General features: G+C 37.1%; 1 protein-coding gene and 1 long non-coding RNA gene across 2 annotated transcripts in view; both read right to left on the bottom strand.

Annotated features, from left to right (window-relative positions):
• The window catches only part of PDE10A (phosphodiesterase 10A), a 343,005-nt gene that overhangs the window by 315,606 nt on the left and 10,138 nt on the right, over window positions 1–17,261 (bottom strand). The window lies entirely within an intron of this gene.
• The window catches only part of LOC140249501 (uncharacterized), a 28,946-nt gene that overhangs the window by 10,338 nt on the left and 1,347 nt on the right, over window positions 1–17,261 (bottom strand). Inside the window, exon 2 of the long non-coding RNA XR_011903025.1 lies at window positions 1,733–1,825. This is a non-coding gene — a long non-coding RNA (uncharacterized lncRNA). The remainder of the gene's footprint in view (window positions 1–1,732; window positions 1,826–17,261) is intronic.

The following is a 17,261-nucleotide window of genomic DNA, read 5'->3' on the forward strand; positions in this document are numbered from 1 at the left end:
TTTAGTACTGTTATAGTCTACTAAGGTCTACCAAGCCCCAACCTAGGCATTGGCTAGTGCAAAACCAATCTTTCTGGGGCTGATTTTAGCACTTTCAAGACAATTTCACATACTCACTGAGCAAGCTGAAAAAATGAAGTTTCTTATAAGAGCAGAAACAACTACTTTACTTGCCCCCAGCATTCATTCTATCCCACTTTTGCTAGACAAATTTGAATACAAGATGCTGGATAGTACCGCAAAGAAGATTCACAGGCATTAAAGGCCCCTTTATGAAACAAAACTAACATGGAATTATCTTCATCTGTGCCTTCATTTTAGAGCATGATACTTGTCTAATTTCACACTCAAGTATTTAATGCTTACTTTTGGAAATAACCTGCTAGCTTTAGCTATAAATGTCTAAAGAATCTATTCAACTGTTCCTCTTTCTATATCCACTAAAGCTGAATCAACAAGATTGCAGATAGATGTCTGAGATTAGAGTAACTGCAGAGCTGAATTTAGCCAATGGTATTTTTATGTTAAGGAAAAATACAGAAAGGAAAAAAACCTGTATTCATAAGTCTTTCGGACTATGTGAAGGACAAATTCATTAGGAAGAAAAACAGTATTTCTATCTGTATCTAGTAAATGTATGGAAATCTCAACCGATTCATCTCAACGTCTCTTTGATAATATTGTTTTCTAAGGAGACCTTTTTAGACGCCATATTGTTATACAGTAAACGGAACAGAAATTAAAATACATTAAATGTTGCGCAATTGTCATATTTTTGCCAGTTAAAAAAAACTCATTTCTTGCACAATATTTTAAACAAGGAACTATCATCCCTGCACCTAGCTCTTCTCAAAAGGAGCAAACAGCTGCCCTGAAAGTAATGTCTCCTGTTTTTATTCTGTTGGCCACAAAAACAGAAGCTAGCACAGTGAGATGGTGGGTGGTGTGTTTCAGAATTGGTGATAGTAACATGAGACAAGCCACGTTCTTGATGGCCATGCAGATTTTTACAAGCATGGCATAAAGGCTCTTGTTCATCGCTGGTGAAAATGCATAGTTAATGGTGGTGACTGTGTTGAAAAACAGTGTTTTGTAGCTGATAAATTGCTCTATCAAATAGTGTTATTGTGCTCTTTGTGTAGTAGTTTCCAAGGAAATAACTAGGAGGCATTACTTTCCTGAAATTAACTAGCTAAATGTGGGTCACAGAGAAGGTGGTATGAGAGTCTTTCCAAAGGTGAACAGCAAGAGGACAAGAGACAAAGACAAGGTCATAAGTTGCGATGCTGGAAATTCTGATCAGGGAAAGGAAAAAAAATAATAAAAGTGAGAGTGATTCAGCACTGAAAATGTGCCCAGAAAGGCTGTGAACTCTCCATCCTCGGAGGCTTTCAAAACACAATCACATAAGCACTGATCAATCTGATGCAACTTGGAAGCGAGATCAGCTCTGAGCCAAGGCTTGGACTAGTGACTAGCAGAGGGCTCTGCTAGCCTAAATTTTCTATAAGTCTGCGAGAAAGGCCCCTTCACTGGATGATTCATCTTGTCTTAAAATAGTTCTCTAAAATAGATTAGATGAATCACCATCTGGTGGTGCCTGTGTTTCACTGAATCTCACTGAATATATTCTCCACTGAATACAAAGGCAACCTAAGATGACCAGCTACGGTGTCTTAAAGTGATATGTCTGTAAATTGTAAGCTGTGCCCTAAAAAGATTAAATTCTTACCTTATTTATATTTCACCTTTTTAGAGCAGGAACTGCTATCTTAATAGTCAGCTTCTTAATTTTGGGAGAAAGTAGATGAGACTCATGTAACACCTAAAAATTAACACAGAGTTAAATTTCATTACTGCAACAAGACACTTCCTCTCATAACACAATGACAAGAGCTTTGTGATCAGGTACACAGATTGTAATACACAGTAGCTTTGACTTTAAGGACAGCTGACTACTTAAAAGCTAACAGCACACTTTTCCTTAGTGAGAGGATATTTCTAGTTTGACAGCTTTACATATTAAGGCTACAGTGGATAAAAGAAATGAGTTTAATGTTTAGGTCATCTAAAAATAATAATTCTTATTTTTTATAGACTGTTAATGCTTTAAGAACTTTATTTAAAATTCTCTTTGACAAAAAATAAACCATACATCTGACACGAACTTATAGAAACACAGTTAAAGTTTTTTTGGTTTTGGAGGGTTTTTTTGTCCATAGAAACAGTCTTTAGCTAGAACATGTTTCTCTCCTCCTTTGAATTTGGAGGGAAAGAAGTATGAGTAAGAAAGAAAAAAATCACATCATCCACCAGCCCTTCATGTTATCAGAAAAATTCCATTGTCTTTTACCTGAAAGGATGAAATTTAATGGAAATTATTACACTAATTAGAAGAGTCAAATTAAGTTTGCTGCTATTTTTCCTTTCCTCTTTTAATCAGCTTTTTCAAATCATGCACCACACCAAGATTGTGTAAGTGCTCTAGACATCACCTGTGTGAATTTAATCACAAAACATAGAAATATTAATAAATGTTGCCTAACTGTTTTGTTACTGAGGATGAGGAAGGCTTTGAGAGAACATAGTGGGGTGTATACACAGTGATTGAGAACCAAAGTTTATATTTATTAATGTTGACTTGTAATTTCTTCAGTTTTCTTTCAACACGGGGTTTGTATTTTTGACTGATATACTTGAAAAATGCCTCTGCATTTATACACAGCAGTTTGAAAAGACAATGCTTCCAAACAACTTTTTAAAAAGCACTTATATGTTGAAAATATAACTTAGGTACTCAACTCCTAATAGAAACTGTGGAAACCCAGCCCTGCTGCTTTTCACAGTTAAGAGCCCTCAGCAACCTACATCCTTTCACTAGGAGACACCTCCAGTCTACAGCTGTTTTTACAGCGCTATCTGAAGAAACTGTAACCAGTTGAGAACTTTACACCTTCTTCAACAGACTCCATTAGCAGAAATGGCTAAGAGTAGATGGGCAGAACCTTCCTGCTAGCCACACTCTTCCTATGCAAAGGCAATGAAAGCCAGGATGAGACATATCTTCGGAAAACCAGGACATGCTAACTGACTCTAGGCAGCCCATAAGGCAAGTCAGATACAAAAGCTCTATTTTCCTACCTATACTCTAACATACTGACCATGAACCTCTACCCTAGAGAAAGTTTCTTGAGCCAAGATCTGCAACTGAGATATACATCAATATATAAACAAAAGTTCTCCTCCTCAATACTGAGGCACTGATAACAGAGGCATTAAAAAGAACTCAGGTCCTACAGTAGTGAAGAACAGTTATTTCCTCAGAACAAGGTATATAGATAAAACAAATATTTGTGATCTTGGGGAAAAAAGCAAAAGCCAACTGCCTAATCAAAAAACTTCTAATACCCAATGGAATATTCTATTCCAATAGGCATTCCTCTGGACATACTGACTCACACAGCATTACAATAAGTTCAGTTTCAGAGGGTATAATGAAAAAGAAGAGGTCAGCAGGTAGTTAAAATTCTCAAGATAACTATACACAGCAAAAAACAATGGATTTTTGGATGGATGTTTGGTAAGGTACCTTTACGATCACTGTAAGAATTAGGCTGCTGTAACTGTGATGTATAAACAGGATACAAACAATATAGGGAAAGCAGTTATCAGACCAACAGATGCTGACAAAATGGCACAGCTTCCACATACCCAGTCATTTTTGTGTTCTGAAGTTCTTTCTAGTAGAGCAGAAGTACTTTGTAGCATAAAGAAATGCAAACTCAGCAAAACAAATGTTACTAGTCAGTTATATAAGTGCACACAATACATATTTATATTTCAAAACATAATTTTATCTATTTTATTGAGTACCCAGGAGCTGGAGTAAGAACTCCTATTAAGGAAAAGAGTATTTAACAGACAATGTACTTTATACTTAACTATGACTTTCTAAAAAAAGCCACAGACACAAGTCTTCCAATGCATATTTACTTTGCATTAAAGTGCTTTAGAAAGGGATATTCTTGAATTTACAAAAACAAGTCTACATACTATAGATGTCGACAAATAAACATACAGGAGTACTTGCAGGTTCAAGCATTCATTAAAAATACTCAATTATCAGCATTATCTTTCATGTTAGCGTCTCAAAGATTTCAATCCATCCCTCACCTTACAACAGACTAGCAATTTTACCCCAAGAATAAAACACGTTCCATATAGCGTAATAAAAACACTAATTACCCCAGCACATCCTCATTTTTATATCTATCGCAGCAAAACAAGCACTCCCTGAGTACTTAATGGGAAACAGCAAAGTCCTAGCTAACGGTAACTGCATGCACGCATGTGTATACTTTGCTACATAAAATGGAAACTTAGGTCAGAATTAACAAGGTGACAGAGTTCAGAGCAGTCAAACTCGAAAACTGGCCAGAAGTTGTTGGTTTTTCATTCAGATAATTGCAGCAAGGTTCTGCACGACCAGTGTCCAGTTTTGTCCGTCACTCTTGTTTTCCAGAGAACTTACCGCAAGACAAAACATCATTCAATCCCCATCCAACAGCCTGACAGCAATTTTGAATTAGCTACTAACACTAAAAAAAAGTTAAATTTAAATGGACTTCAGTTTTGCCAGAATGAACTCAGAGGGAAACAGCAGCTGCTTATACAGGAGAGTTTGAAAGGTATTTAGAAAGAACCTTGACAATGCTCGTAGGGTAAAGCCTATGTCCTAAAACTTTCTATAGAATATTATCCTTCCTGTAAAACTTTCTAGTTTAATTTAAAAGAAAGCATGTATTGGTTATGTGCCTAATAAATGCAGTGTAACTTCTTCCTAAATGAAACGGAATCTTTCATATGTATACTAAAAATTTCCCTTCTCCGTGTTCCAGAGGAGATTCTCCAAAAGCCAGCTTCCCTTTCATTCCCTAGATATCCAGCTTCCATCTGTTTGGTACATCCCACAGAGGAGAGGAAGTTCCCTGGCCACAAAGAATGACCCAACATTGGAGCATAACCATGGAAATGTTCAAAAAGGCCTGCACTGATTAATGACACATCCAGTTCTATAGAAGTCTATGACAAAACCACCAAACCCAAGATATACAGTTGACTGCTGTTTCACTGATGGAACATTTAACATTCCAATGATGCAAATATGAAAACTTCACTCTTTTACAATTAATAAAGACCAAAACACACATTAATTCTCAGTAAGTATCAATCTTTATTCCAGATGAATTCTGTTAGCTAATAGTAAAATAGCAAATTACTCACTACTAACAAAAATATTCAGTTTGGGCTTTATTTTAGTACATTAAGAGTTCTATACTGACTCATACCCAATATTGTCAGATCTTTACTTTTTAGACAGGAACTATGAAATACTATTTCCCATGTGAGAATGTGTATAACTTTCTGGTTTTAAAAGAAATTTGCCTGTGCTATTCCTATAACAAGGCCAAATCAGAAACTGCAGGAGCCGCTTCTTAGAATTTTGAATGAGTTGTAGCCTTACAAATATCTTCAAGCATGTTCAGGCAGTCAGAGTTAGTCCTACATTCTGGGAAAACATTTTCTTTTTTCCTGTATTGTTTCTAGTATTTTGTTCAGCAAACCCTCATGCTTTAGTACATTCTCTGCCTTACCCTGTGTAAGGGTGACTAACATAAAGATGTTAACAAAGATGATGGTAAATATACAAAGGTTACATGCAAAGGAAAACTCACCAGTGTTGTTGCCTTGGCTGAGGAAGCTGGGGCAGTCTTCACAGAGGAGCAATCTCTAAGAGATGCTGCCTCAGTGGGGGTCAGCCCTTAAATGAGGTCTTAGAGGAGGTGGAGTCGAGCTCCACCCCTTCCAGGAGCACAGCTACATTACTCTCACCTGTGCTCCCACAGCTGACCCAACACTTGCCTCAGCTGATTAATCAGAGGTTCAGACTGTGATTACCAATTTCCTATGCACCCTCCTATTTTACATAACTGAAGTTTTGAAACCTGAGTGATTTTAGATACAGTTACAATAAATCATCTATTCCCTCTAAAGAGGAGGAAAAATTGTATAATATTAATTTTGAGTAAACCCTCCTTTATCATAAAATCCCAGACCAATAGAAAAAATCACTTTAGGACTTCTTTGTAATCCCTCTGTAACTTCTTGTGGCTAAATTTTAGCAAGATCCTAGTATTACCTATCATCTGGGGGCAATTTTATTGTATAAAAACATCAAAGTCACTGCCATTTTACTTCCGCAAATACTAGTAGTCCTCACTGTGACAAAAAGAAATGTTCCAGTTTGAAAGTTAATGTGCTTGTTTTATCCAGGTGTGGAATATAAAAATGATGTTTCCATTATAATAAAGTTACTTTAATAGAGATTAAATGTAGGTAACAATACTCAGTAAATACAATTGTCATTTATCAAAAATCACATGAAAAGACAGACCAATTTCAGCTAAGACAAGTATTTCAGAATCTAATACTTATAGTCAAGAGGTACCTCAGGTACATGGAAGAGGACTAACCTCACATGTGCTGCTGCAGCAGAGAATCCCAGAGTAGCTGAGAGTAGACTTCTCTTTAAAATAATAATAATAATAAATTAAATCATTCTTTAAAACTTAGAAAATAAAAGCTTTCAAATGGAAGAAAAGAGACGAGTCAGATCCACACAAGCCATGAATCTGCTAACACCATAAACATTACTCAAATGAAGCATCGCTTAATTCTCCCAGGCCACGTGCCACTAAACACAGGACAATAACTAAACACCATCAGAGAGGTGGTAAGCCAGAGGAAAAAAAGACAATGAAACAAAGTTTTCCACACTACTGATAACACATAATGAACAACAGCAATAAAAAAGGCAGAAAACCTATGAATTTTGTTTGACTTCCTGATACCAAGGATGTAGCAGAACAACTTAACAACTAAGGATCAAAGTAATTTTGCACCAAAACTGTCAAATGAAAACTTTCCTTTCTCACCACTTGTGTGCAAAGGAGACTTGCTGCATATGATGAGTAGACACTAAAAGCGCACACAGTTACACAGAAACATCACTAAACCCAGTTTGCACAGGCTTTCAGTTATTTTAAAGGTTGAGATCTGAATCATCTCAGACACTCTGGGTAAAACTTTCATCAGCGATATAAAGCTTTAATTACGAGCAAATCTGGAGCTGCTCAGCTGACTGTGGCTTTCAGCTGAGCTTTCATGCAAGCAAAGCCTAGCTGAAAACTAGTAACTAAACATGGAAGCAGAACAGTGGAGCAGCCCTAGGCTTCCCAGTGACCACCTGAGAAATCCCCTTTTCATTGTAAATAGACACCAGAGGGATCCAACACCACGCAGAAAGGTTGTAGTAATGGCATGAGTAAAATTGTACACATTCCATAAGCTATATGAAAAAGTTCTGAAATGATCATAAGTGAGATTTAATAGGAACAGGATGTGTACAGTTGAATACTTTAATATTTCATTAGATATTCCAGTTGTGGTTCTGTTTGGTTTTTTTTCCTTCCCAACAAACAAAAAAAAACCCAGCACAGATGAGATTCAGCACTCAAAGTAAAACAAAAGAAAAAGGCAAAAAAAAGATAAAGCAAACAAAAAAAAAAAAAAACCACTTCCATTGTGCTTCAGAGGTTGCATCTTTTGAGACTGGGGAGGCAGGAAGAGATCAGTCAGTACCAGCAAGCTTACTGACAGCATATCAATCTTGAGATCAATAAATAAGATGAATTTCCTTCATTTCACAGTTAAAAATGGAAGATCAAAATCATTTTGAAACCATTTGTAATCTGAAACACCCTTTCATTTTTTATCAATTAAAATAGACATCATGTTACTGTAATTGCCATTCACATGCTCCCAGCTAGTCTGTGACTACTTTTTGTCCTTATGGGGTTACAATCTGTCGTGCCTTACAACTCAGTGCCAAATAGAACTTCAAAAATTGGGTTCAGTCCCATCACTGACTGTCCTTCAGGATCATCTAAGCCTTCTAGAGGCTGCAGTTGCATCAGCTGTTCAACTTCATCCCCTGTATCCCAGAGGAGTTGAGGCCTTTCTTCCTATCCCTCACTTTCTAAGTAGCTCACTGCTCCAAGGAGGCATGCAAGGGCACTCCTGTGGAATTGGCAGAATGGCAGTGCTGTTTATGGACTTCCCCAGGTGACTTTTCACAGCACCCAGCTCCAACTTGGCAGTTTCTCACAGAACAGTTTCCTTACTTTGCAGGATAAAGCTGACAGGGGAGCACTATGACTGCAGCAGAATCCGTAAGAGTAATGTGTCAGACTATCAATAAATTAAGAAAAAAAGAATAGCCTAAGTTTATGCTCAACACCTCTCACTCTGGCTGTGCTTGGAACACTATTAGTATATATATACAGCAGAATAAAAAAGTTTACAATGTGTTCACGAAGCTGAGAGCCAAAGTGAGGCCATCCTTAAAATATGTTCAGTTTCCTACTCCCCACCAACAGCTCCTAGACTATTCTGTGACTAAACTCTTCAAAGATGTAGTTTCAGTTTTTCCACAGATTTCTTGTTGTGGTCAGCTAGGATTGCAGAGAAACAAATTCAGCTGAAGCTGTCCTGTAATTAAAAAAAAAGTCCACAAATAAAAACTTAACAATCTCTGAAGGATAGGTTGCATTCTACTAGAAGAGTTCAAAGTACTGACTGTGAATGAGGAGAGAACACTGTAGGACTGAAATACACAGGAAAGACTACAGCAAAATAGAATAACATCAAATTAATTGTGATAGGAGAGACTCCTAGATTATCCAAATTTGAGATAATTTCTTTTGCTCTTCCAAAATACACTGATTGAAAAGCACAGCTGTGAGCAGGCAGAAAGCTTTAGTATAATCATGATATTGTCCATAATTATTTTTAAGCCATATCCCTATTGTTCAAATCTTGATCTTTATTTATCATTAAGTAATCTAACTAACTGAAATACAACTCCACACAGCTATACTTTATAATATGGTATGACTACAAAACTCTGGATAGAAACAAAATTTCCTGACAGACTGTCAGAAATACCAGATTCTTGTTTGTTGTCACACAATAAACACACAGATTTATCATGTTTTCCTACATTAAAAAAAATAATAATAAAGAAAGAAAAATAAAGAAAAAACAGTGAAAGTGTTCAGGAAGTGTATTTCAATGTGATCACAATATTTTTTGGGTAAATTAAGTTACAGTCTCTGGCCATAATATGACCCAAAGTATGTTGTAATGGTCCACAAATTATGTGTCTTCTATATGTTATGACTTAGGTATGTATTGCAAAACTTGGCTTCGACAAAATATCAGACTATAATTTTTTATGTCTTATGACAGTATGCTTTATTACAAATAATCATGTTTCAAGAACTTATGCTTGCAGGAAATAACATTTCAGCAGGGAAATACATCTTTACAGCATTTATTGTTTTACAGCAAGGGAAGTTGCATCAGCTTTAAATTAAAAAAAAAAAAATTAAAAGCACAACAAACCTTACCAGCCCACACAGATGTGTTCAACCCTCTTCTGTACACACACACACAGCTAGACCAGTTCCTGCACACCCATCCTTTGACACAAACGCTCTTGCCTTTGCATGCTTGCAGACAAACACTGCACTCACATGTGAAGCTTCTCACACATAATCAATTCTCCAAGTTCTGGCACTGTCTCACACAAACACAGACATGCTTCATGCTTTCTCCTTCATTAGAAAACCATGTGAACCATCTGTCACTATTTAATCCCCCAACCCAGGTCAGCCAAATACAGCCCATCTCAGCCCCCAAACACACCAGTCAAATTTCTTGCAACGCACTTCTCTCAAGTACATCTTTGTTTTTGTCACCACCTACAGAATATTACCTTGTTTTCCACTACCTCTTTCTTTTCTGCCACCATACGCCAGTCTGTACCATCACCCTTAAAAGTGGTCTCATACTTTATGAGAGCCAAGAGATGTTTTGCAGTACATCACAGACTAGCCATTGATAGCAGCCACCACAGTTTTCCCTCTTTGTTAATAACTTTATGCTACTTTTTAACTGATGAATGCTAGGGCACATGAAAAGAAAATAAATAAATAAATCTAGTAATCTCTTGTAGGAGGAACATAAAAAAGACCTATACTTCAAAACCTTGACTGAAGATACTCGCATTTCGTAGGTAAAAAAGGAAAAGGGCAGTTTTAACATTTGGGGCAAACCTCTCAAAAGACAAACTAAGGAGCATCTGAGAGCCCTAAAAGCTTCAGCTCCAGTTTGTACCAGAGACAACACTTATCATGCTGGTGGTCATGGTATCATACACAAATTTATGCTAGTCCTGAAGGATTAGTAATTACTTGTACATGGTGACAAATGCAGAATGTAACCCTCAGCACCCCAAACATGGAGAAGTCTTCAAACTGAGGACTAAAGGCTACAGAGATCCTGCTTGGCAAAGAGTAGACTAGGCCCACTCTAAAAGTAACCTAAAATGTAACTGATGATAGGTATTTTATTGCTTTCTTCTCCAGAGGATACAGTTCTCAGTACTTAAACTGGGTACTGAACACATTCAGAAGGTACTTTTACTAAACATTCATATTTTTACCTGTTTTTTTTTTTTTTTTTTTTTTTTTTTCCCCCCTGTTTGTTTCCATCTGTAAACCCTGAGGAAAGAACTTTATGAAGCCTATGCCAGTACAGGACTGGGCATGGTGGCATAAACCATGGCTGGTTTATAACAGTCTAGGATCCCAAGATTTGGGAAAGGAGTGCACTTTCCCCTTTTAGGAATCAATGTCAAAGCTGGAGATCTCTTCAGGCAACCAAATCATTTAATAATGAGAAAAATAACTCACTGGGGAAACTGTCATTCAACAGCCTCGGAAGCATACATTTCCAGCACAGCTAGTGATCAGCCTGCACATAACTGCAAAATTGGGAGTCTTTAGCAAGTTGAAACACAAGAAGCATCAAAGAACTTTGTGTATCAGACTTCACTGAAAGCATAGCCTGAAAAAATCTACCTACCTTCAGTACGTAGCAAGAGCTTTATGCAGTGGTATGAGCAGATTCCAGGACAGTGAATATAAACCTGACTGCTCTGTGACCTCCTTAACTTAGTGAAATTGAAGATGCCTTTTCTTCTGCAATATCATACTTCTTTCATAATTCACACCACACAGCTCAACTCTCCTAATTGTAGCTAGTTTCTACTGTGGCACAAACACTGGGGCAGAAAATCTACAAAAGTAACAAGAACTATAAAAATTATCAGTGAAATAAATCGCATGAGGACTGTGAGCAGCAAATGAAAGAAATATCCCATGATACAGAGGACCCTCTAGTTGGAAACTTCTTCAATAGCCTGTTGTAATAAACATTCACTCTGAGTTATCTCAGAAAGGAAAGATATCTTCAAGAACTGCATCATAGAAAGCTATCAGGAAATGAAAAATATTTTGGCAGCAGCAAAATCCCCAAATCCTGACCACTTCATTACTTGCAGCATCCAAAAAGCTTCCATTGACAAATTGTGTTGACATGCTTCCAACATAGAAGGCCAAAATTGAGCTGTTTCCAATGAAACAGATTGCTGCAGGTGGAGAGATTGCTTGTGAAGGCCACTGTGTTCTTTGGCTTCAACCTAAAAAAAAATGCAGGTGAGTGGGCAACACTGTTAGTAAAAAGCAAGGGAAAACATTGTTTCTGATTTGTAAGGGTAAATGCCTAAAACTTAGCTCTTGGCTTTTTGTTGGAACAAACAAAACCCAAGGCTACTACCCAACACTTGGGCATTCAGCTAGTCTTCCAGGAAACGCCACCTAACATTTCTTAGAATCACAGAATCCTTAGAGTTGGAAGAGACTTCTGAGGGCCATCTAGTCCAACTCCCCTGCTATGTACAAGGACACCACAGCTAGAATACATTTCTCAGACTGTATTCTTTCCTCTTCTTAAAATATAAGAAAAACCTAAACAACAGAAACTCAGAAGCATCTAGCCCAATACTGTTCCTGCAGTAGTTAGTGACAGAACCTACCTCTGCCAACTCTTAAATGAAAAAATGAAGGGAACAAAATAAAGAAGCCATCTTCTCCATTAAAGGAGCCGCAGCTCAGTGCTTTAATCAGTTACAGTCCTCCTCCAGCAGATAGTTCCAGTAAATATAACAGAAGATATGCCTCAAATGTTCCCTTAGTTAATAAATAAACAACACACAAACAAAAAAATCTCCTCCTGCCCCACAGTCCAGACAATTTCCCAAGGAGGAAGGTGTTGTTTATGTTAATTGCCAGCCACTTAGACAAGAAACAATAGAGTCTATAAGCATAATACAGAGCATCTTTTTGAGCTACCTTAAGAGAAGCGATCCGTTATTAGAGACAAAGATGAATAATTAAATGACAAATCTTCAGACAAAATAAATAAATAAATAAAAAGACAACAGCAACAAACTGGGAAAACTCAGCAGTCAGAGTACCAAAGAGTAATTGCCCTGCAGTATAGTGTGAAAATGGACCTGCTAAAACAGCAAGCATGGTTGTCTGCAACTTCTGCTAAAGAAAGGAGCCCACTCATAATAAGGATAATCCAGATAATTTGCCTCTAGTAGTGAAAGGTCACTCATAACACATTCAAGGTACTTGGAATGTGAAAATTCCATGAAAAGACAACGTTCAAATGCTGTAGAAATATGTGACAGAAAAATAATGCTCAGACAGCATTTTAAAAAATTATTAATACATTCAAAAGTGAATATTTCTTCAGGTAACTGTTGTTTAGAGTCTCAGGCCACAGTCAACTCAGTCACCTTAAACACTACATCAGGAATATTCGTAGTAGGCCCTTCAGCAGTTCATGCAAAAGTGAGAACAGTGGATGAATGTTCGCCCCAATTTTCACTATGTAATTATGTGGCTTCATGTCATGTACCATATTCTGCACCGTGTCAGTAAGGACAATACCGGTTACAGAAATGAGATCTCAGTCCTATATATGTTCCAATTCAAATCCAATTTTACTCAGCTTAGCTGTGGGGAAATAAATAAATAAATGGCTAAACTTCAGTAGAATTACCAGTTTTATATCTACAAATTCCTACAACTCAATATTCTCTCTTACAATAGGAAATCAAGGTTTGTCCTGTGGTTAAATAATACCAATACTTGAACCAAGAAATTCTGAAGAAGAAAAAAGGCAAAAGTAGCTTTTCCACAGAGACAGTTCAGACTTAGCAAATATAGCAAATTATATTACTAAAAACATATAGTCTCACTGCACTCTTGTAACCATTTTCCACCACTTTCCAAAACATCCTTGAACTCTATCATCTCCTCCACCTAAATAACTCAATTAGATTTTCTGGAGCAGGTGCTTCTCATCCTTTGCTACTTGATAGACAAACTCCTTTGTTTAAGTTATTTTAAAATATAAATGCACAACACACCCAATAAGTATATCCAAATCTGGATGAGATGGAGATGATACCTAATGTCATCTCCTAGCCCACACCCCTTACCAAGTACCAAATCTGTTTGATGGTGATCACTCATGCTCTCCAAAGCAAATTGTAAGCAAATCGGGTCAGATTTAAAAGAGGATTTAGAATACTCCTTACCAGGATAAAAAAGTGGAAGAAAGCAAGATTAAAAAAAAAAAGAACAAGATAAACAAAGATGAGTATAACTATGACAATATATAGCCAGCACAAGACAACATTTAGGTTTGTTCAGCACTGTTGAGTTATCTCTATGCTCAGTGAATTGTAAGGAGTATTTGCTGTTACCAGTCTCTGAGCCAATAAAACAGCTGAAAAAATTAATAGCTTCTAACCTCTGCTGAAGGGTTGGTCATGATAAGCATAAGACCCACTAAGTCCGGTCATCATTTAAATAAAGGGGAGCTATCTGAGATAAAGTCAGACACTTAAATAAAATGAACCAAAAGCCACTTGAAGAGAAAAGAAAAAATTAAAAACTACAGCTTAGTATTAATATTGTGTAGGCATGTCATTACAAATATTAAAAACTTACACAAGGATTTAGTAATAACTTTTGGAGGCTTGCAAACGCCATGATCCAGGCTGATTCCTTCGCTAATAACCCTCTGTATCACAGATGAACAATTCGATGACATTTTCAAAGACACCAGCAAAGCATTCACTTTCTATGCAAGTATGTGAGGTAGGTGAGAAGTTACTTAATGTCCCTTGTTATTTTTTAATAAAATGTGAAAAGTCAAGAATACTAAAAGTTACTGAAAAGCAGAGCTGTGCCAGCAGTTTCCAGTGATGTCCTGACATGAATTTTCCTCCAACTGACATCCAAGACATTATGGAGTTCATATATTCCAGCCCAGCACTCATTTTAAAATGAACTTTCTGTATCATGTGGTACTCCAGAGACATCTGGAGGATGGAAGAATACGGCTAAGGAAAACCACTACGCTGTACATTATCATAGCACTGGCTTAGTTTTTCTAAATTAGGCATTAACAGCTGAGCAGAAAAGCACAGCCAGAATCCTGCAAGAGACTGGAAAGTATCTTTTTAGAGGTAAAAATTAGAAGGGAGAACCTAAGACAAAATGCCAGAAAAAATTAACCTGGGGAGCGTTTCCCCAATCTGGAATCTTTCCAGGATTTCCATGCTGAATAAACTGGGTGGAGAGCACTTGTGCCTTCATTGTAAGGAAGCAGTTTCAACTTAGACCCACTACCACAACCAATAGCAAGTATTTCTGCAGCTAAACAAAACTTAATGTTAAACTTCCACTACTATTAGAGCATGCTCCTCCAGAGTATACTCCTCTAACTTTTACCCAAGTCTCTTATCTTTGGTAAATTACACTGAATGACACCAAAAAGAACACAGCAAACCCCTGTCCCTGATAACCATGTGGATTTTGTTCTCTTTCCACTTGATTTACTGGGCAGAAGGAAAAAAAATAAACAGCCCCAACCATTCTAAAACAACACAACCTCAGCGACAACAAATATCAGTCTATATACCACTAAAGATGTGTTTTCATGAGTGAACGATTTCATATTCTTTTTCTGTAAGGAAGACTTCCACAAGGAAGACATAGTAGAATAAAAGACTGAAAACTTATTAAGTTTATTCTAAAGAAAAGTATTTTCAAACAACTAAAAATAAGAATGATCAAACAAGATTTTCTGTGTTAAACTTAATTATGTACTTTCAAAAATAATTATTTTCGGTTATTAAAACAGACTATATTAAACTCAGTAAAAACATGTCACCCTCAAGTGGTACCATAGTACAAAGGACCACCTTACCATACCAGAATGAACCACTGCCTGCTTCACAGCTGAGTTTGCATAAATGAACTTGTATAATTCAAGCTGAGTCATGACTTGTTGGCAAAGTCTTGAACACTGTGTTTGCATTTGTAAACAGAGGTCATTGCATCAAAGACTACAAAATGCCATATAAGGCACTACATATTTTGTCCTGACTATGAATACAACACAGCAAGGCAAGAGATGGGGGTGGGTTTTTTTGTTGTTTTTTTTTTCCCCCCAAGAGATTTTTTTGCTTAGAAGCTCTGAAGAGGAACATTCTGGCCCCTGCTTCAGTTTGTTTGACTTTGGATGTTTTTCTCTCACCTACATGTTCCATTCCATCCTGCCATTTGAACAGCAATGTTATCACTAAGCACAGATGTAGCTGAGTATCACTGAAGCAGGCATTTCTGAGAAAAGGAAATGGGACTAGAAAACAGCAAATAAAGGAGAATATGGGAGCAAGAAGACAGAACTTTCTTGTTCATCCTTTCTGCCCTCTTTGTTGGGCTACCAGAAAACACTCCCTGCTCTGCACTTCTGCTTCACTTCTGTCCACCTCTGGATCATCTTTTCAGTGCTATTTCTACATGGTAAAGAAAAACATTTTGCATAATAGGGAGGGAAGAGACTTAAAAGAAACCACAAAAACAAAAATGGAAACAAACAATTTTAAAGACACAGCCCTATACATATGTGTCAGATTTACTAGATTGCAAGCTTTTTGGAGAAGGCACTACTCAAGACAAGGTGCTTATACAGTGCTCAAGTACAAGCTTGTCATCAGCTGAGGCAGGCTTTGGATGTGACCTCACTCTAAAAGCATTCCTCTTCTTCACAGTGGTCCTTGAAAACAGCCTCCTGATCCTTATTACAGATTTCACAGTAACTATTAGGTATATTTACATGTATGTCTTTAAAAGAGAGAGAGAAATACCTGGGGAGTTGCAGAGGAGAGAAGTAAAAAAGCATGTCTGAACAGACGATCTTTAGTCTCCCCCCCTCCCGCTGCTAGAAGCTTCCCACTCAGCTTCTGCTCCTATTTGTTCATCTTTCTCTGGCAAGAGCTACTCTTAACTGTGTTAATTTTCCTTTTTGTGGGTTAATGTTGGGTAACGCACTTGCAATTGCCCACAACTAATAGATTTCCAGTGACTGATTTTACTGCACTCTAGGTAGTAAGTAGGGCATATTTCTCGAACCAGGGTCATGTTAAGGGGTTCCAAAAATCACCTTTGGACGTTTCATAGCTTCCCTTAAACAGCTACTTCCTCGGTTCCATGAAGGACTTTGAGCAGGAGGACAGTATCTTCAAAGGGAGGTCACTATTCTCAAGAATATTAAGTGAGAACTGTTTCAAGAGTTTGTTCAAAGCATGAAGCATACGTTTTTTTCATTTATTTATTTAAGGCTAAACTTGGCAGATATTAAAATATCCAACTGTAGTTAGACAGCCATGATCTCAGCCTCTGGCTGTGCAAAGACATCTTAAATCTGTAGGTTCTGTGTGGATCCAGGGGATTTTGCCAAAATATTTCCTGAATAAAATTAAATATTCCTTCATGTTAAGCTTTTTTTTTTTTTTTTTTTGTTTGATTCTTCCTCATTCATAGCTTCTAATAATCACAAATTCAAAAATATGTAGTGCTTTAGGATTAGTGATGCTTATTCCTCAGTTTCCCAGCCAAAAGTGACTGGTATCATTTAATAATAATTAAAAAATTCTAGAAGTGCTGCACATCTGCCTCTAAAAGCCAGTAAGGCACAGTAAATTTCTAATTAATCTCTGTTTACCTGGAAGTGGTACAAGAAGGTGGGAACACTTTGTTCTACCAAGGAAAAATCTCAGGAACACTGACATCCGAGGCCCAGATTGTAGTTACAGAATAAACGCAATCTGTCTAGGTCACCCTGTAAGAAGCTGCATCTTTTGGTGC

Source organism: Excalfactoria chinensis, chromosome 3 (assembly GCF_039878825.1).
Source record: "Excalfactoria chinensis isolate bCotChi1 chromosome 3, bCotChi1.hap2, whole genome shotgun sequence".
In the NCBI taxonomy this organism is placed as follows: domain Eukaryota; kingdom Metazoa; phylum Chordata; class Aves; order Galliformes; family Phasianidae; genus Excalfactoria; species Excalfactoria chinensis.